This window comes from Sturnira hondurensis, unplaced genomic scaffold (genome assembly GCF_014824575.4).
Source record: "Sturnira hondurensis isolate 20B ecotype Veracruz unplaced genomic scaffold, ASM1482457v3 Scaffold0005220, whole genome shotgun sequence".
Lineage (NCBI taxonomy): Eukaryota > Metazoa > Chordata > Mammalia > Chiroptera > Phyllostomidae > Sturnira > Sturnira hondurensis.
Window position 1 is genome coordinate 7,547,944 of NW_028077851.1, and position 6,577 is coordinate 7,554,520.

General features: G+C 43.8%; 1 pseudogene; it reads right to left on the reverse strand.

Annotated features, from left to right (window-relative positions):
- Positions 1–5,581: 5,581 nt before the first annotated feature.
- Positions 5,582–6,337, reverse strand: LOC118987279 (40S ribosomal protein S8-like; annotated as a pseudogene).
- Between the last annotated feature and the right edge of the window lie 240 nt (positions 6,338–6,577).

Consider the following 6,577-nt stretch of genomic DNA (forward strand, 5'->3'; position numbering starts at 1 on the left):
TTGATATTTCTCTCCTTCTCTCCTTCTCTTCCCCTCTAAGGATAAATAAGTAAAATCTCTTAAGAAATAAAAATTATGATCACTTTAAAACACATCACCATTAATGGAATCATCCCACCTAAAAATATGAGCAGTTTAAACAGTCTAATGCTCACTAAGAACAAGAAACTACACTAGAAGCTGACCAGAAAGCAAGGAAAGATCAGCTGGTTCTGTTCTTTGAACATTTACTTGTCAACCATCACCTGTCTACCTGAAGAGGGCCTGCTGCTCCGTGTTCCTCCCCTAGGGACAGCGTGGCATTTGGGCATCAAATAAGAAAACTGAAATGTCATCTCTCTTTATTCCGTACTCTGGGAACACTGATTTCAAAGAGTGGGTGTCAGGTTATTGTTCCTTTGGTTTTTAAGAGAATATATAGTGATCATTTGTAAAATAAGGACTTACAACAAAATAACCTTCCCTTAAACACTGGCTCTGCAGGTTAAACAAAATGGACCATTGTGGTGAGGTTGGCTTGGTAGAAGGTTCGTGGTGGAATAGAAAAAGAAGGCAGGCAGATCCCTGAGAGCTTTCACAGGGTCACATGTTCAGTGGGTACTGCTGTTTTGTTGTTGTTTTTGGTTTTTTAGCCAAAGAAGTCAATCTTAAAAAAAATCCTACATTGTTTTATACATATCAATTTGGCTTGCTTCTTTTTTTAAGACTTTATTTATTTATTTTTAGAGAGAGGGGAAGGGAGGGAGAGAAACATTGGTGTGTGAGAGATATATCAACTGGTTGCCTCTCACACGCCCCCTACTGGGGACCTGCCCCACAACCCAGGCATGTGCCCTGACTGGATATCAAACCAGCAACCTTTCAGTTGGCAGACCAGCACTCAATCCACTGAGCCAAACTAGCCAGGGCAATTCAACTCTGTTTGCTTCTTAAAGAGCACAGTTAAGGTGTATGGATGAATTATAGGCTGAGAAAATCCTTAGTCTTGAGAAAAATCCCTAAAGAAGAAGGGGAAGACCTCAGGCACCATGATACCCATCAACATTAGAGAGAGCTTATCTGGCAGCACCGACAATCCGTCACCTTCTGCCAGCCCCTAAATTCAGCCTGGCCCCTGAATGCAGCCAAGATAAGTGTAAACACTTGTGGTGTCTGGAGTGAGCCTCTACCCAAGTCAAAACACTCTGTAAGAAGGATGGCCCGACCCCTGGCATTCCGAATTCCACACTCTGAGGCTCCCTTTTTCAAGAAGCAGGGACTCAGCAGATCTGCTGGTCAGCACAGCAGTGGTATCGTTGATGTATGCTCTAACAGAGCTGGGCTTCTCGACCTTGGCACTATGGACATTTGAGGCCACGCAATTCTTTGCTGGGGGCAGGGGGCCTGTGTGTACACTGTAGGATGTTCAGCAGCGTCCCTGATCTCCACTTACTAGACACAGGTAGCGCTGTTCCCCCTCAAGGGTGACAACCAGAGTGTTTGCAGCCATTTCTGGATGCCTTCTGGGGGGCAATATCAACTCAGTTGAGAATCACTGAAACAGAAATAGTTTTTAATCAACTATATGAAATGTCAAGGTTGCTAAGGAGTATAAAAATAGACTATTTAGGTGTCAAGTCTTAAAAAGAACATATACCCTCATCACGGAGAAAAAATGGTGCTAATAATTAAAAAATAATAAACAAAAACTACTATTGCTTCACAATATCCTCTGAAAGAAGTGAAATGTTATAACTGCTCTTTCACCCATGGTGATGGCGATAGCAGGTGTGGTGAATGATGTGAACCCGGACTGTGCTCTGGGTTTGCTGGCGAGAACAGCCTTTGGCTGAGGGCTATAGCCGCCACGTGCAGTCTGTCTGCTGACAGTCTTCCCCAGCTGCCCCTGAAAAGCTCCACATTGTTACAGCTTGAGTGTTATAATTACAGAGACAGGTTCTGAGAGTCAAAAATGAAGCTGCTCGACCAAAGCAGCAGAATATAGAATAGCCCAGTCAATTGTCAATGTGTGGTTTCAAAGTGCTCACAAATGTCGTAGGGAAGGGTTGCAGAGATGACTGTCAACTTCTCAGAGGCCCTGTGATTTTCTCACCCACAGCCATGTAGTGAATCCAACCCGAGTTGAAGTGTATTATAGAAACCCTCTCTGTGAGCCTGGGTTGTTGTGTATGAAAGTTATAAAGAATGAAGTTATGTATGTGTGTGCGTACTGGTCTCTGCATACGTGTGAATACCTATGTATGCATATGTGGTATAAATTAACCTCAATAAGTGCCTAAGGTGAGGAAAGTGACGAGGATAGTTGCAAATGTTAGGCACCAATTGGGGTTGAGACACTGATCAGAGAAAAGTGATCTGTAAGGCTGAGAAAGAGCCATCTGTCATGGCTGGAGGCTCAAGCTGAGAAGACATAAGTGTGGAGGCCCCAGGAACAGATGGGGAGGCTAAACCCCCACCCAGAGCAGAGGGTCCAACAGCTGGGACTGATTATTCCAGATGGCTGACTGTTACGTCATGCGTCAGATTACACCCAAGTGAGCAGCTACGTTCCAGGCAAGCTCAGGCTAACATGGAGGGGCTTCACAGATGGCGTCCACCTTGGAATTCCATGAGGGATAAAAGCACTGGTTGGCTCTGCCTTGTCCTCTATGGAAAGAGCAGAAAGAAGGGGTGTAAGCTTTTCCCTGATCTTATTCTTTTTTAATTCTCCAGGTACCAGTATATGGGAGTACAGAGGAAAAGAAATTGAGCTTTCAAAGAAGCTTATTCACTCTGTCTTTGTTCTCTGTGTGTTCTCTAAATTACATTATAGAGGGAAATATAATGAACTTTCATTTATGAAATTCAACCCACCATAGTGACTCCATAGTCCAAGATGTGGGGAAAAAGTTTTCTGAGTGTGAACGTGATCCATTTATCTTCCTGAATGATACCACAAGCACTTCAAACAATATATCAGAAGCTGAACTTGAAAGCTGTCTCTCTTCAGCATTCCCTTGAAGTCAGAAACTGAGCTCTTGGTAGCCATCAAGCAGTTACGGAGTCTTGTAGATTCTATCTCCTCAGGATCTCGTGAAGCCACCTTGGCTTCTCCATTCGCATTGTGATTGCCTTAATTACAACCTTCACGAGATCCTGCCTAGACTGTTAAAATGGTTTTTTACAGCTGGCCTCTTTGCTCCAACGCATTCTTTCCATAACTTCCGGAATCTTTTAAAAACTCTTATCTGTTCATATTATTTTCCTGTTTACAACTTTTGTGTGCTTTTACCATTCTCAAAGGTTTTAAACATTCTTTTTTGTCTTGACAGACAGAGCACAGATGAAATTCATCAGAACAACAGAATCCTACAGGCATAGACAGATTTTGACCAAACCCTTTTATTTTTCCAGGGAAATAACACTCAGCACCGTGAGTCAAGATGCGTCATTACAAGGTATGGTGTACATTACATAGACTAGACAATGAGCACAGTTGCCTTTATGCAATGTATAAAACATCACCTCTGTGTCACAGACGATATGTGTTGGTACCAACATTGATTTGTCTTGATAAACATACTGTGGTTATAAAAGATGCGACCATTAGGGGAAGCTGGTTGAAAGGTATTTGGGAACCTTCTGTACTATCTTTGCAACTCTTCCATAAATCTAAAATCCTTTGAAAATATATTACCTATATTCTTGATGTTATTTAGGTCTATTGTATCTGAATAGTGGAAATACCATATAATGATGTCTTATTGTACATCTCTTCCTGTGCACCTCTCCCCAACTTCACAGTCAGTGGTATCTCGTTGGTAGTTTGATGTCAGACAGTGTGGGAGTATTTATGCAATGACAATTGGTAAATATTGTAAACATTTATCAGCATGCCAAAGCAACCAGATATTACTCTCTCTGCCTGAACAGGAGAAAGATATTGATAAATATGGGTTGTCAGGAGAGTGAGGGAGGAGAAAAAATGCTCACAGTGAAAGCTAGCTCCCCCTTTCCCTGCAAGGGCTGTACCTCCTGCCTAGAGCTGGTTCAGGGCCACTGAGCAAGCTGGTCGTAGGCATATGGCCGAGACCCCTGTGCTGCTCCAGGACCCCAGGAAGGAAGGGTGCAGAGCCCACCGTTTGAAACCCTAAAGAATTTGTGCAGTAGAGTTGAGAGTGGAGACAGCGGAAGCCAAAGGGGAAGCTTCCTGTAATTTTAGCCATTGTGAGTACAATGGGAAACATTCAAAATACTTAGAGTTTGGCATCTCAAGAGCAGGGCTCATCAGCTATACATGGCAACTAACACAGAACATGTTCCAACACATTTTCTGACCATTAAACATCTGTCAAATATCTGTGAATGAATATTATTCTGTGCCAAAGTCATTAGAAAGATTTTGTACATAGGAAAAAGGAACACTTCCAGGGACCTCACATCCAATAGTGGGATGTTGAAAAATCCCACTGTCCAGACTTTTTATGGCAGACATGATCAGCATCGAGGGTATGTTTTGGTCATAGTCTTAAAGCTTTTATTCATTTGTTTTTAGAGAGAGGGGAAGGGAGGGAAACATCGACCAGTCGCCTCTTGTACTCCCCAACAGAGCACCAGGCCTGCAACCCAAGCATGTGCCCTGACTGGGAATCAAACCGGCAACCATTCTGTTCCTAGGTCTGTACTGAATCTAGTGAGCTGCACCAGCCAGGGCTGTTTTGGTCATTTTTAAAAAAATCATAAACTCAATTTCACTTGCTATATACATGGGGTTTTGTTCTTAGGGGAGGAAAGGCAAGGATCAAAGCTGGGGTTAAGTATTACAATCAGCAGATAAGGCAAAAATGCTTCCCAGTCAATATGACTCTCTAAACTCTCTTAAATCGGTGGCTTGGTAGAAAGGGAATACACTCCTAGGGGGATTTTAGCATATTTTGTCCTGGTTCTTGTTTTCTCACCAATAGGGAGGGGGAAAGCCACCTTACACATTAATGAGCTACAGCTGGGATTCTAGGCCTCCCTCCTTACTTGGAAAACCCAGGAGGAAGAAGGACCCTCCTGAGTCCTGCAGGACTTCCGCAGGCCCCACTAGACACCCACACGTGCTAACACCTGCTCAAGATTAGCTGAGGATGGACCACACATCACTTTACAAACAAACAGAAAGTATTTTGGCATAGTTTTAATAAATATTGCATTTTCCTGGAAGTAAATGACTATGTAAATCAGAAGGTCATGTTCTGTTTGCTACGGAAATTAAGCACAAGTTGTTCACAGTTCCGGAAAAGCATGACACCATCCGTCTTCAATGGGGCGCACCTGGATCTTCTGGGTGATTGATCCTACAGATAGGCACCAGCATCTGGTGGCTTCATTTCATCTTCCAGGGCGGCTTTACACAAATCAAAAGGCATATTGTGTTATGGTAAACTCTGTTTGGTTCTCCCTGATACATGGTAATTATAACATCGTAGCGATATTTAAAAATTATTGGAGGGTTTCAGAATAGAAAAATAGCTGTTATTATTTTTTTAACCCTAGAATGAATCTTTATTACAGGCGTCTAGTTGTTTTTAACATGAAACAAAGGAGGGAGGAGGACTTATTTGCCTTTCCGGGCCTTAATTTTCCTCAGATGCAACTCCAGCTCCTTGCCTTCTAGCACAGAGCCGTCTGCTTGGCCACACTGGCCTGGTCTTGAAGCGATGCACGCAAGAAGCTTGCCCTGCTGGAACTGCTCCTCCAGAAGGCTGCTGATTTTGGCATTCTTTTTCCTTTCATCATATTTCTTCTGAATTTTCTTGGATCATTTTTTGTTGAAAATCTCTTCCTCTTCGGGAGTCGGCTTGCCTCCCTTCTTGCAGCCCAGGGGTAATACATAGTGGGACTCGTACCAGTGCCGGCACGGTGTCCTGTCAATGAGCACGAGGCAGTACTTTCCTAGGGTCTTGGTATGGACCAGTTTGTTGTTGGATATGCAGTCGACAACATCAATAATGCTCCTTTTGTGCGTACGACCCTCTGAGCCCCAGAAGTTGCCCAAACCAGCCTCAAGGCTTGGCGCTTCTTGTTGCCTCCCCACACATGGATTCCGTGTGTGCTGCAGGGGCCAATCTTAATGTTGGCAGCAGGGCCCCCAGCTCATATTTTTGCTTCTTGTGGTGGGGCTTCCTCTAGCCCGTGGTCTTGCAGCGCTTGTGCCAGTTGTCCTGAGGGATGCCATGGCTTGCTGCCAGCTGAAAAAGAAGGAGCACTGGGTCTGATAAAGTTGAGAAATCATTACCTGAAATTTCTTTAAGTCACTGAAATCTGGGCTGCTGGAAACCAAGTCAAGAATGAAATTTATGTTTTTCATCATGCATTCGGGCTCTCGTCTCCTTTCTCAGGGATCCCAGAGGTCCCAGCTTTGTTTTATTTAAGGCAAGATTTCTCAACTTTCAAACTATGGCCATTTGGGGCTGCATAATTCCTTGTATGGGGGGCGGGGGCCGTTCTTGTCCTGTGCATTATAGGATATTTCGCAGGGTCCAGCCCTGGCCTCTACCCTCCAGAGGCCAGGAGTAACTAACCTCCCCCTGAGTTGTGACAAACAGAAATG